General features: G+C 39.2%; 1 pseudogene; it reads left to right on the top strand.

Moving 5' to 3' along the window:
• Positions 1-11170: 11170 nt before the first annotated feature.
• On the top strand, positions 11171-12107 carry LOC124975810 (olfactory receptor 1468-like; annotated as a pseudogene).
• Positions 12108-13920: the final 1813 nt, after the last annotated feature.

Raw genomic sequence — 13920 nt, 5'->3', positions numbered from 1 at the left:
TGTCTCTAGAAATTTGTCAATGTCTTCGGTAGTTTCTATTTTGTTGGAATACAGATTTTCAAAGTAGCTTCTCATTATGTTATGTATCTCAGTGGTGTCTATCATGATATTTCCTTTTTCATCAAAAATTTTAGTAAGGGGGTTTCAAGATGGCGGACTAGAGGGTGGCTGCATTTCATGTTGCTCCAGGACTCAGGATTCAAAAGAGGAGATATTGAGAGACTTTGGACCAACTCAAAGCCACCGGGTGAGTCTCTCCCGCTGGGGAGGCGTCCCGGATGGGGCGGTAATCCTGGAATGCAGGGAACTTTGTGAAGTAGAGTTGCCCGGCGAGACACCCCTCCCCCTGCTGGAGCAGGGAACATGGACAACTGGGAGGTTTGCAGAGGAGGCCGCTCAGCACAGCACTTGGTTTCAGAGCAACCCGCGGGGCTTTGGCAGCTGCCCAGAGGAGGGGCCGCATAGGCAGGCGATTAGGTGCAGAGCAGGGTCCCAGGATCTAGGTGGCTTCTCGGTGGAAGAGCTGCAGAGACAAGCTGAGGTGCGGAGCGAAGGTTCCAGGACTGCAGGCAGCTTCTCTGAGGAGAGGCATCCTAAGGAGACTTGTCTGCGAAGGGTGAGGCTCCCAGGCCCAGGAGGTAGGTCCGGGCCCCTGAGAACATTGCAGAGGAAGACTGCCAAGCCCAGGCGGCAAGATACCCCTCCCCCCACTGGAGCAGTGAACATGGACAACTGGGAGCTTTGTATTGGAGATCGATCAGCACAATGCTTGGTTTCAGAGCACCCCGCTGGGGCTCTAGCAGCTACCTAGAGGAAGAGCTGGGTGGTGAGCTGTTTGGACTCAGAGCAACCTCCTGAACAAAAGGGTGGGGGGCTGCGCTGAGGAGGAGGAGATGCTCAGTGAGTTCCTTGGTCTCCAAGAGACCACACAGAACACCGGGTGGCTGCCTGGAGGAAGAGGCGTGCAGCGAGTCGCTGGGGCTCGGAGCATCTGTACGAGGCTCCAGGTGGCTGATCAGAGGAGGGGACACATAGCCAGGCGATTAGGTGCAAAGCACGTTCTGGGAAACTAGGCGGCTTCTTGGTGGAAGAGCTGCACAGAGACAAGATGAAGGGTGGAGTGAAGGTTCCAGGACTACGGGCAGATTGTCTGAGGAGGGGCAGCCTATGGAGTCTTGCCTGTGAAGGGCAAGGCTCCCAGTCCCAGGAGGTAGGCCTAGGCCCCTGGGAACATTGCCTGGGAAGGCACCGCTGCCCATGCGGTAGTTGTGGATTGAGGGGAACTGACCAGCGAGGGGAACTGACCACCTCCAGGAGGGTAACTGACCAGCGAGACCTCCCACCGGGTGAGTCTTCCCCGCCAGGTGAGGTTTTCCCACAAGGATGGTAAAACCAGAGACACAGGCACAAACAGGCATTGCCTCAGCCCGCAGCCTACTTCCCCTTTGGTTGACCATTGGTCAACAAGTGCAGGCACTTCTGCCCACTAGCAGGGAATATACCCCACCTGAAGGCCACCACCCCTAGAGAGGCAGCTTCCTTCGGGAGCACCACATTATCAACTTCCTCTAAGACTTCAGGCTACTGAAGGACAAGAGGGGATATACTAGAAATCTTCAGGAGGGACATTATAAGTCAATAGAGGAAATCTACAACATCTCAACAGTCCACTGATACATGAACAATATGAGAAAACAAGGGAAGAAAATGCCCCAAACAAATCTAGATGTTACATCAATAAAATCCAATGAAAGCATGGCAGAAGAAATGTCAGAAAGGGAGTTCAGAATGTACATAATTAACACGATAAGGGAAGCAAATGATGAGATGAAAGAGCAAATGCAGGCATTGAATGACAGCACCAATTGACAGTTAAAAGAGCAAATGTGGGAAGCAAAAGATAATTTCAATGAAGAGTTAGAGATATTGAAAAAAAAACCAAACAGAAATCCTTGAAATGAAGGAAACAATAAACCAAATTAAGAACTCCATAGAAAGCACAACCAATAGGATAGAACACCTGGAAGACAGAACCTCAGATATTGGAGACAAAATACTTAACCTTGAGAAAAAGTTGACCAAACAGAGAAGATGGTAAGAAATCATGAACAGAATCTGCAAGAACTATGGGATATCATGAAAAGGCCAAATTTAAGAATTATTGGAATGAGGAAGGCTTAGAGAAACAAACCATAGGAATGAACAATCTATTCAATGAGATAATTTCAGAAAATTTCTCAAATCTGAAGAATGAAATGGAAAATCAAGTTCAAGAGGCTTATAGGACTCCAAATGCACAAAATTACAACAGACCCACACCAAGGCACATTATAATGAAAATACCTAACATACAAAATCAAGACAGAATTTTAAAGGCTGTGAGAGAAAAGAACCAAATTACATTCAGTGGGAAACCAATACGGATATCAGCAGATATTTCAATCCAGACCTTAAAAGCTAGAAGGGCCTGGAACAATATTTACCAAGCCCTGAAAGAAAATAGATGTCAACCAAGAATCTTATACCCAGCAAAACTTACCGTCACATTTGACGATTAAATAAAATCCTTTCATGATAAACAAAAGCTAAAAGAATTTACAAAAAGAAAGCCAGCATTACAGAACATTCTCAGCAAAATATTCCATGAGGAAGAGATGAAAAACAAAGAAGCAAATCAGCAAAGGGAGGAGCTATTCTGAAGGAACTCTCAAATAAAGAGGAACCAAGTCATGTCAAAAATAAATAAATAAATAAAATGAGTCAAATGACCGGGAATACAAATCATATCTCAATCATATCCCTGAATATTAGTGGCCTTAATTCATCAATCAAAAGACATAGACTGGCAGATTGGATCAAAAAGAAAGATCCAACAATATGTTGCCTACAAGAGACTCATCTCATAGAAAGAGATACCCATAGACTGAAGGTGAAAGGATAGGGAAAAACATACCATGCACATGGACTCAGCAAAAAAGCTGGGGTATCCATCCTCATTTCAGATAATGTGGAATTCAAGCCAAAGTTAGTCAGAAGGGATAAAGAAGGACATTTCATACTGCTTAAGGGAACCATAAATCAGGAAGATATAACAATCATAAAAATCTATGCCCCAAACAGTGGCTCATCCATGTAAGTCAAACAGATCCTTCTTAATCTCAGAAACCAAATAGATCATAATACAATAATACTAGGTGATTTTAACACACCTCTCTCACCACTGGACAGATCTTCCAAACAAAAATTGAACAAAGAAACCATAGAACTCAATAACACAATCAATAATTTAGACTTAACGGACATTTATAGAATATACCATCCAACGAAAAGTGAATACACTTTCTTCTCAGCAGCACATGGATCCTTCTCTAAAATAGACCATATATTATGCCACAAAGCTAATGTTAGCAAATACAAGAAGGTAAAGACACTACCTTGTATTCTATCAGATCATAATGGATTGAAATTAGAAATAAATGAAGAGTAAAAAACAGAAATTACTCCAACACCTGGAGATTAAACAATATGCTATTATATGATGAATGGATAACAGAAGATATTAGGAAGGAAATTAAAAAATTCTTAGAGGTAAACGAGAACAAAGAAACATCATATCAAAATCTCTGGGAAACTATGAAAGCAGTACTTAGAGGAAGATTTATTTCATGGGGTGCATTCAAAAAAAGAAGTAAAACTCAACAAATAAACGACCTAACACTACAGCTCAAAGCCCTAGAAAAAGAAGAACAGACCAACACCAAAAGTAGTAGAAGACAGGAAATAGTTAAACTCAGACCTGAAATCAACGAAATTGAAACAAAAGAAACAATACAAAAAATTGACAAAATAAATAGTTGGTTCTTCGAAAAAATAATCAAAATTGATAAACCCTTGGCCACACTAACAAAGAGAAGACGAGAGAAAACCCAAATTACTAAAATTCAGAATGGTCAATGAAATATCACAACAGACACGATTGAAATACAAAACAGAAGCTATTTTGAAAATCTATACTCCAAAAAAATAGAAAATTTTGAAGATATCAACAAGTTTCTAGAGACATATGAAGTGCCTAAACTAAACGAGGAAGACATACACAATTCAAATAGACCAATTTCAAGTAAAGAAATAGAAGTCATCAAAAGCCTGCCAACAAAGAAAAGTCCAGGACCAGATGGGTTCTCAGCCGAGTTCAACAAAACCTTTAAAGAAGAGCTCATTCCAATACTTTTCAAAGTGTTCCATGAAATTGAAGAGGAGGGAACTCTCCCAAACTCATTCTATGAAGTGAATATTACCCTGATACCTAAACCAGACAGAGACACATCGAGGAAAGAAAATTTCAGACCAATGTCCTTAATGAACATCGACGCAAAAATTCTCAACAAAATTTTAGCAAATCGGATACAAAAACATATTAAAAAGATAGTGCACCATGATCAAGTGGGTTTCATCCCAGGGATGCAAGGTTGGTTCAACATCAGGAAATCAATAAATGTAATTCACCATATCAACAGACTTAAAGTCAAGAATCACATGATTATTTCAATAGATGCAGAAAAAGCATTTGATAAAATACAGCATCCCTTCATGCTCAAAACACTAGAAAAAATAGGGATAGTGGGAACATTCCTTAACATTATAAAGGCCATCTACGCTAAGCCCATGGCCAATATCATTCTAAATGGTGAAAAACTGAAAGCATTCCCCCTAAAAATGGGAACAAGGCAGGGATGCCCTCTTTCACCACTTCTTTTCAATATCGTCCTTGAAACTCTAGCCAGAGCAATTAGACAGACCAAAGAAATTAAAGGGATATGAATAGGAAAAGAAGAATTCAAACTATCCCTATTTGCTGATGATATGATTGTATACTTAGAGGAACCAGGAAATTCCACCAGAAAACTTTTAGATCTCATAAGTAAATTCAATAAAGTAGCGGGATATAAGATCAATGCTCATAAATCTAAGGCATTTTTATACATAAGTGATGAATCTTCAGAAAGAGAAGTTAGGAAAACTACCCCATTCACAATAGCATCGAAAAAAATACTTGGGAATCAATCTCACAAAAGAGGTGAAAGACCTCTACAATGAGAACTACAGAACACTAAAGAAAGAAATTAAAGAAAACCTTAGAAGATGGAAAGATCTCCCATGTTCTTGGATAGGAAGAATTAATATTGTCAAAATGGCCATACTACCAAAAGTGCTATACAGATTCAATGCAATTCTAATTAAAATCCCAATGATGTACCATACAGAAATAGAGCAAGCAATTATGAAATTCATCTGGAAGAATAAAAAACCTAGAATAGCTAAAGCAATCCTTTGCAGAAAGAGTGAAGCAGGGGGTATCACAATACCAGATCTTCAACTCTACTACAAAGCAATAGTAACAAAAACGGCATGGTATTGGTACCAAAGTAGAAAGGTGGATCAATGGTACAGAATAGAGGACAAGGACACAAACCCAAATAAATACAATTTTCTCATACTAGACAAAGGGGCCAAAAATATGCAATGGAGAAAAGATAGCCTCTTCAACAAATGGTGCTGGGAGAATTGGAAATCCATATCGCAACAGAATGAAACTAAACCCCTATCTCTCACCATGCATGAAACTAAACTCAAAATGGATCAAGGACCTCGGAATCAGACCAGAGACCGTGCATCTTATAGAAGAAAAAGTAGGTCCAGAGATTCAACATGTCGGCTTAGGACCAGACTTCCTCAACAGGACTCCCATAGCACAAGAAATAAAAGCAAGAATTAATAACTGGGATAGATTCAAACTAAAAAGCTTTCTCTCAGCAAAGGAAGCTATCAGCAGTGCAAAGAAAGAGCCTACAGAGTGGGAGAAAATCTTTGCCAAACATACTTCAGATAGAGCGCTAATCTCCAGAATCTATAAAGAACTCAAAAAACTCTACACCAAGAATACAAATAATCCAATCGACAAATGGGCTAAGGAAATGAATAGACACTTCACAGAAGAAGATCTACAAGCAATCAACAAACATATGGAAAAATGTTCAACATCTCTAGTAATAAGAGAAATGCAAATCAAAAGTACCCTAAGATTCCATCTCACCCCAATTAGAATGGCGATTATCAAGAATAGAAGCAACAACAGGTGTTGGCGAGGATGTGGGGAGAAAGGTACACTCATACATTGCTGGTGGGGCTGCAAATTAGTGCAGCCACTCTGGAAAGCAGTGTGGAGACTCCTTAGAAAACTTGGAATGGAACCACCATTTGACCCAGCTATCCCACTCCTTGGCCTATACCCAAAGGACTTAAAATCAGCATACTACAGAGATACAGCCACATCAATGTTCATAGCTGCTCAGTTCACAATAGCCAGATTGTGGAACCAACCTAGATGTCCTTTAATTGATGAATGGATAAAGAAGCTGTGGTATATATATACAATGGAATATTACTCAGCCATGAAGAATGATAAAATTATGGCATTTGCAGGAAATGGAAGAAATTGGAGAATATCATGCTAAGTGAGATAAGCCAATCTCAAAAAAACAAAGGAGGAATGATATCACTAATAAGTGGATGATGACACATAATGGGGGGTGGGAAGGGTTATTGTTAAGGTTAGAGATAGGGTTAGGGAGTGTGGTAAGAATGAAGGAAAGAAGGACTGTATAGAGGGAAAAGAGGGGTGGGAGGGGTGGGGGGAGGGAAAAAATAACAGAATGAATCAAACAACATTACCTTATGTAAATTTATGATTACACAAATGGTATGCCTTTACGCCATATACAAACAGAGAAACAACATGTACCCCATTTGTTTACAATAAAAAAAAGAAAAAAAATAGGGATGAAGTTATACCCAATACTAGGGTATCGACTTAATGACTTTACTTTGTTAGGAGTGACTGCGGCATATGTTCATCAGCATTCAGCACTTGTAAGAATTGACTCATTGCCATTGACTCCCTTCCACTTACCAGTTCTGCATGTGTGAGTGTTGAGCTGGTTTTCCATGATATTCCCTCCATGGAATCAGAGAGACCCAATGACAGGACACAAGGAACATGTTAAATATGACTGAGGTAACGCTGTCATTTTAACTACATGAGGCTGGTGGTTGAAGTGTATAAAACTGCTTACTGCAGCTTTGTTTGAAGTAAAAGATGATGGTTGAGAGAATTTGAAGTGGCACACAAGAAGTGTCTCATTTCATTCCCAAGAAAGGAATCCTTCCACCAAGAATGCTTCAATGGTTTCTTTCTACCAGTTGGCAATTTAAGGTTCTTTATGTCACTGAACAACAGCCAAACAAGGTAGTTGCTATATTACCTGAGGCAAGTCATTTCCAGTTAATAGTGGAAAATTGCCTTTCTCTACAAAATGAGAAAGTAAGAGACCCATTCTGATATCCAGGAGATTTGGGTGGGATGTCATAAGATGGGAAATCATTACAGTAACCCAATAAAGAGCAAAATACTGAGGATTCAGATTGCTTAGGAATGAAGGGTTAATCTAGCTTAAGTAATTAAAAAGGAAACATGGAAGAGGTGTGGAAAGAATTACAAATATCAATTAGAGATCCATGATGAATTGAGAGGTAAGGAAAAGCTGGCTGCAATGTAATCTGACATAGAGACTAGTTGGAAGGATGGTGGTGATGGGTGCTATTAAACTTTTCCTAAAGAGTTAAGGAGCTAGAATTAACTTGGTGGGATATAAATATGGATGTTCTTTTATATTTTGACCTGAGAAAAATGGAACATGACTTGGGAGAGTTCATCTTTAATCCCTGAACTTCCTGTATATCTGCATATCTTTGGATTGTTGAATTCTGATCCCTGTAAATATGGAAGGCTTATTTCTCTCATGGAGTATGTTTATGAGGAGTTCAATTGTAGTTAGAGATTCTTCCACCCTTGGAAAATTTCCAAAATATGTATCTTTCATGGTGGTACTGAACTCAGAGATTACTGATAGCTTCCAGTCCACAAGGTAAAGCATAACTCTTCTACTCTTGAGATATTCACATTCTGGTTTTTGCTTAATTTATCGTTTCTCCAAACACTGTTCTTCACCTCCCAAAATGTAGGCTCCAGTTACACAAGACTATTCCATTCCATAGGCAGTTAGTAAGCATGCATCACAAAGTATTTCTCCATCCCCATCTTTCCCCAGAATGTAGTCAGGAGTGATCAGTGGCTATAATCAGTCAAAATAACAGGACTCTGAGAAAACTTGTCCTAGGAGGTACTGGGTAAGTATTTTGTTTTTAATGAGCTTCTCCAGGATGTGGACTCCTCTGGGACACAGAACCCCTTAGACCCAGGGATGAGTAGAATGAGGAATGTGAGCATGGGTGGTGCAGAGGTGGCTGCTGACTATAGAGGCTGTGACTTCATAGCCCATAATGAATAAAGGGGACCAGGATCTTGGATATGGGCCCTAGAGTCACCCTCAGACACTGGGTAAGTAGTCAGGAGGGTGAATGAACTGGTGTCTTATTGTCTATCCGTCTGAGGATCTTGATTCCCCAAATTGTATGATCATACTTCAGGATACTTTCTTTTTTTAAGCATCAAAGAAGTTGGTTTATTTGGGGGAGGGTGTGTGGCAGGGTCTCCACCCTCACTCTCTGCAACTCCCTTGAATCTTTCCTAGTTGTGTATACACAATGAGATTACAACTAGCAGGGCACAGGGTTTTTTAAATTTGATTTAGAACAAATGTGCACTTGTGCTGTTTCAAACTTAAGACCCTTGAAGTCAGAGATACATCCCACTCATTTCTCAGGAAAGCAACATTCTGAGAAATTGCATGTATACAAATTAATTGATCCCTTGCCTATCTGCAATACCAGTGTATTATGGTAGATGTAAAAACCATTAATGTGACTATATTAGACACCATCAGCAGGGTGAAAAGTTCAGCAATTGGATTCAGTTTTCTGTTTAGGGGAGGAACTTCTCATGGGCCTTAATGTCCCCCTTCATTTTCCTTGGCTCTGGGCACTCTTGAGTGTGGATATCTGAAGAAAAATGGAGTGAGATCTCAAAGGTACAAAATATCTTTATTAGTTTAATTCTCTGTAAATTACTAAATCTCTCTATTGGATCAACACTTTTCCTGAATTTTAACTCTCCCAAAACTACTAAACTTTGCCCTTGGATTAACATTTTTCATACTGATATCAATGAGTCATGTGAATATCTACACAAGAACCAAAATACCACTGTAGTCACATATACCAGAATATGTAGTTGTCTGTTTAGAATAAATATAGTGTGTTTGAGTTATCTAATATTCTCCATTGATTTGAAGCCATGTGTTCTTTAATCAAGGGTCAAAATCTAGTGTACAGTTCAAGCTAGTGAGTTCCTCTGGGAGGATTTAGTAGGAGTAGTGATTCTAAATTCAAAGGGAATATGCTGCCTTCAAAATTTTTTCTGATTTTATTATTTATTATAAACCTACAATCAAAGTTGTATTTTAATGGGTTTTTTATAGTTATATTAGAATTTATTTTTGACACAATCACAAAAGCATGGATTATACTTTGCTCTAATTCAGTTCCCAGTACTTCCCTTTTCCCTCCCCACTCCCTTCCCTCTGATTTAATGATTTTTCTGTTTTTACCTATAGTTTTTTTTTAATTAGTGCCTTCTGGATATACAAAATGGGTAATTTATATATATATTCACATATATACATAGGAAAGTAAGGTCAGATTCATTCCAGAGCTTCTGTCTCTGAATTTTGCTGCATGTATATCTCAGCCTGAAGGGTAGCCAGTAGATATTCAAGAAACACTGGCTATATTCTGGTACCATGCCTGGTACTGGCTCTGTTGCAGTCATGAAGGCTGAGGTGACCTTTCCAGCATGGAATTTATACTCTAGTGGAAAGTCAGCTACAAATAAGAAACCAAGATAATTGAGTGCTGTATGATGAGTGTAAGACGCAGGTAGTCTAAGGAAGCAGGCAAGTTATATCTAAGCAAGTCACAAATAAAGATCTTGAAAAATAAGTGGGGTATGTCAAGTGAAGTAGAAGGAGGAAGACAAGGCTAGGCAAGAGGAACAGCAACTCTGAAAGGCTGGAATCAAGAAATTAAGACCTGTAAGTTCACAATGTTGTAAGAGAAGGGATGTAAGAGTTATTGTGGGGTCATTCGGAACTGTGGATTTAGGTAAGGGTCACAATGTGAAATACCTTTTTCTTTTCTGTCTTTAAAAGGATTTTGATCTTAAAAATAATGAGTATCCATGAAATTTTCATCACAATGATGATTGGATTTTAATGTCAGATGCCAGAGTGAGATGAGTTTGAAGGAGAGAGAGCATGGAAGCAGTGAGATGAAGCAATACGCTGTTCTAAAGTCCAGACAAGGAATGTTGTCAGCCTTGTTCACATTGTGGCAGTTGGGATAAAGGGTGGAAGAACTAAAGAATGAAGTGGCAGAATCTAGAGGGCTTGCTAGGTGAGCTGTTAATGAGAGGGAAATGAACAGATGAAATACAGCTCTCAGGTTTCTGACTTGAGCCTGGATTCCTTTTACTGAGTTAAAAGAGAATGGAGGAGTGAATTTGGAGAGGGTAGAGTGAGTCATGGGTTTCATTTGGGATCTCTTGAGCTGCACATGGTTGTAGTATACTGATGAGGAGCTAATGAGTAAGCAGTTGGTGATTCAAAACTGAAAGTGATAGAGCTATTTATCACAGGTTTAGATCGCATATCAATGCCATTGGATTAGGTGATCACTTACAAACCTATAGAATTTTAGGGGAAGTGTTCAGGGGAAAACTCAGGAAACAGTGACATGTAAGACACTATCAGAGAAGTAAACAATCATAATTATTGATAATAAATGTCCATGGAAGTATCAAAGAATCAGTGTGATCACACAGAATCTAGTAGATAAGAGTATTTCAGAAGGGAGAAAAGAGTCAGCATAGTTACATTCAATGATAAGTGAGGAAACTAACTTGGAGAGATGGCTTAGATTGAGTGATGTGTCATAATCTCATTGTAGATGTGATTTTGAATGCTGAGTGTGAGATCAATGCGGTCAATTATTGAAGAGCTCCTAAGGGACAGCACATCATACAAATGTGTTTGGCTTTTTAATTTATGTTTTAAAAAATCCTATTATCTTCTCTTAAAGACACTAGAGATAGAGTATGACAGGAAGGAACCAATGTACCACCTCAGAGTTCTTCCTGCTGGGCCTGCCCATCCAGCCAGAACACCACAACCTATTGTATGCTTTATTCCTGACCATGTATCTTACTACTATTCTGGGGAACCTCATCATCATTGTCCTCATTCGCCTGGACTCCCATCTCTACACTCCCATGTATTTGTTTCTCAGCAATTTGTCCTTCTCTGACCTCTGCTTTTCCTCTGTGACCATTCCTAAACTGCTGCAAACCATGCAGAGCCAAATTACAACCATCCCTTATGCAGGCTGCCTGACCCAAATGTACTTCTTCCTGTTTTTTGGAGACCTGGAGAGCTTCCTTCTAGTGGCCATGGCCTATGACCGCTATGTGGCTATCTGCTTCCCCCTGCACTACCCCACCATCATGAGCCCCAAACTCTCTCTCCCTGGTGGTGCTGTCCTGGGTGTTGACCATGTTCCATGCCATGCTCCACACCCTACTTATGGACAGATTGTGTTTCTGTGCAGAGAACGTGATCCCCCACTTTTTCTGTGATATTTCTGCTCTTCTGAAGCTGTCCTGCTCCGACACTCATGTCAATGAGTTGGTGATATTCATCACAGCAGGCCTCATTCTCGTCATTCCCTTTGTCCTCATTGTTGTTTCCTATGGGCACATCGTGTCCTCCATTCTCAAGATCCCTTCTGTTCATGGTATCCGTAAGGCCTTCTCCACCTGTGGCTCCCACCTCTCTGTGGTGTTGCTCTTCTTCAGGACAGTCATTGGACTCTACTTATGTCCATCAGCTAATAATTCTACTGTGAAAGATACTGTCATGGCTCTGATGTACATGGTGGCCACTTCCATGCTGAACCCCTTCATCTATAGCTTGAGGAACAGAGACATGAAGGAAGCAATAGGAAGAATCCTTAAGAAAATTCCCTTTAGCCTGTGATGGTAATGCTTAAGAGAATTGCATCACTTTCTGCTGCAAATGATGGTATTGATATGTTGATATTAATATTTGAATGCTATTCTCTAGTCCTTTCTTCCTATCATAGAAATTACTTTTCAAATATACCACATAATTATCCATTAAATAGTAGAACTATACTCAATATGTGTATTTGATATAAAAGGTGTTCTCAGTAATCTTCTATTAAGACTTCCCTGTTTGTTAAATCCAGTCGAGGGTGAGGAGACATGAGATAAATTATTTCAATTGAAATTTTTGTCTGTAGTTGTTGAGTCACTGATTCAACTTGTGTTGTTTTTATAAGCAGTGTCTTAAAAAGCCATATTGTATTATAAGGCATATTTGCTTCAAATGATATTCTTTCCTTTCATGCTAATACTAAATCCCAATCTGTGTGTTGTTCCTTATTCTAAACTTGAATTTCATTATTGAATAAAAATTTTTCTTTCTTAGAAGTGTTCACATCCTTCTGTCTCTTAACCTATTTTTTAAAACGTACTTACTCCCATGCCTTCATTCTGTTTTTTAACCTGCTTTAACCTCAAGTGAACTTTCAGTTTGCTGTGTTATAATAGTTTTGTTTGAATTTATCTGAGAACTCAGTCATGTCTGGGGCCCTGAATGTCATTCCTTCAAGCATGGGTATGGAAGTCAGAGTTTGCTTATCAACCTCACTCTTTAATGATCTCTTTTTCCTCCTTGGTATTTTAAAATCTATCAGTAAACTTTACATCTGTAATGTTATTTTAATCCTGTGAAGATTTAATTTAAGCATGGAGAGGAAATTTTAGTATCCTGTTAAAGACTGAAAAATGTGCAATTTGAACTTGCGAAGGTTCCATCATGGCAGTGAATTATCCAGTTTTAATTTATTTTTAATACTAAGATTATTGACTTATTTTAACATTCTCCATGTGTTTCTAATGGTACACTAGTTTCTATAATGCATAGGCTCTCAGAATGCAGTTAATACTGGAGTGTGGGAGGCACACGTTTCATGCTATGCAGCTGATGAAGTCACTGTCATCTTTAGATTGCAGTTTCCAGAGTCACCTCAAGTTCTGCTATCCAGTTGGAAAAAAGATAATGGGTAGAAGATTCCATAGAAGAGTTTTATAGGCCAGGCCTAGAAGTGATATATATCACTCTGATCTACATTTATCTCTCCAGAATTCAGCCCTTTTCCTCAATTGAGATGCGATTTGGGGAGGTAGTGAGAAAATTTTTTTTCATCCAAATTCTATACAGAGATGCAGAATTTTTTTATGGTCCATCTTTTTCCATTGAAAGATAATAATTAAACAGAATAGTGGGATTCTCTGTGAAACATTTGTACAAGTACATAACAAAATTTGATCAGTTTCATTCACCAGTACAGCCTCTACCCTTCCCTTTTTCCCTCTCTGATCTTTTCCTCTACCCCAGTGATGCCCCTTCTATTTTCATGATATCCCTTCTCTTTTCATGATGTCCTCCTTTTCCCTTTTTCTCTATCTTCTGCATGAGAGAAAACATATGATCCTTGACTTTTTGAGTCTGACTTAATGCACTTAACATGATGCTTTCATTTTCCTGCCACTGTAGGACCATGAACTTTTGCTCTATACGTAGCTGTCTTTATATATTAATTCGGGAAAGTTATATGAAATAACTGTAAAATCCAGAAAGGGAGATGAGGAGTCATGAAACTATGTACATCTGGCTAATGATACCATAAGAATTATTGTCAAGATCCACATATTTCTAAAATTTTTATATTGTAGAACCACAGTTTTAAGACAAAACCCCAAAA

This window comes from Sciurus carolinensis, unplaced genomic scaffold (assembly GCF_902686445.1).
Source record: "Sciurus carolinensis unplaced genomic scaffold, mSciCar1.2, whole genome shotgun sequence".
Taxonomy (NCBI): Eukaryota; Metazoa; Chordata; class Mammalia; order Rodentia; family Sciuridae; genus Sciurus; species Sciurus carolinensis.
This window is presented reverse-complemented; position numbering and strand designations above follow the sequence as displayed.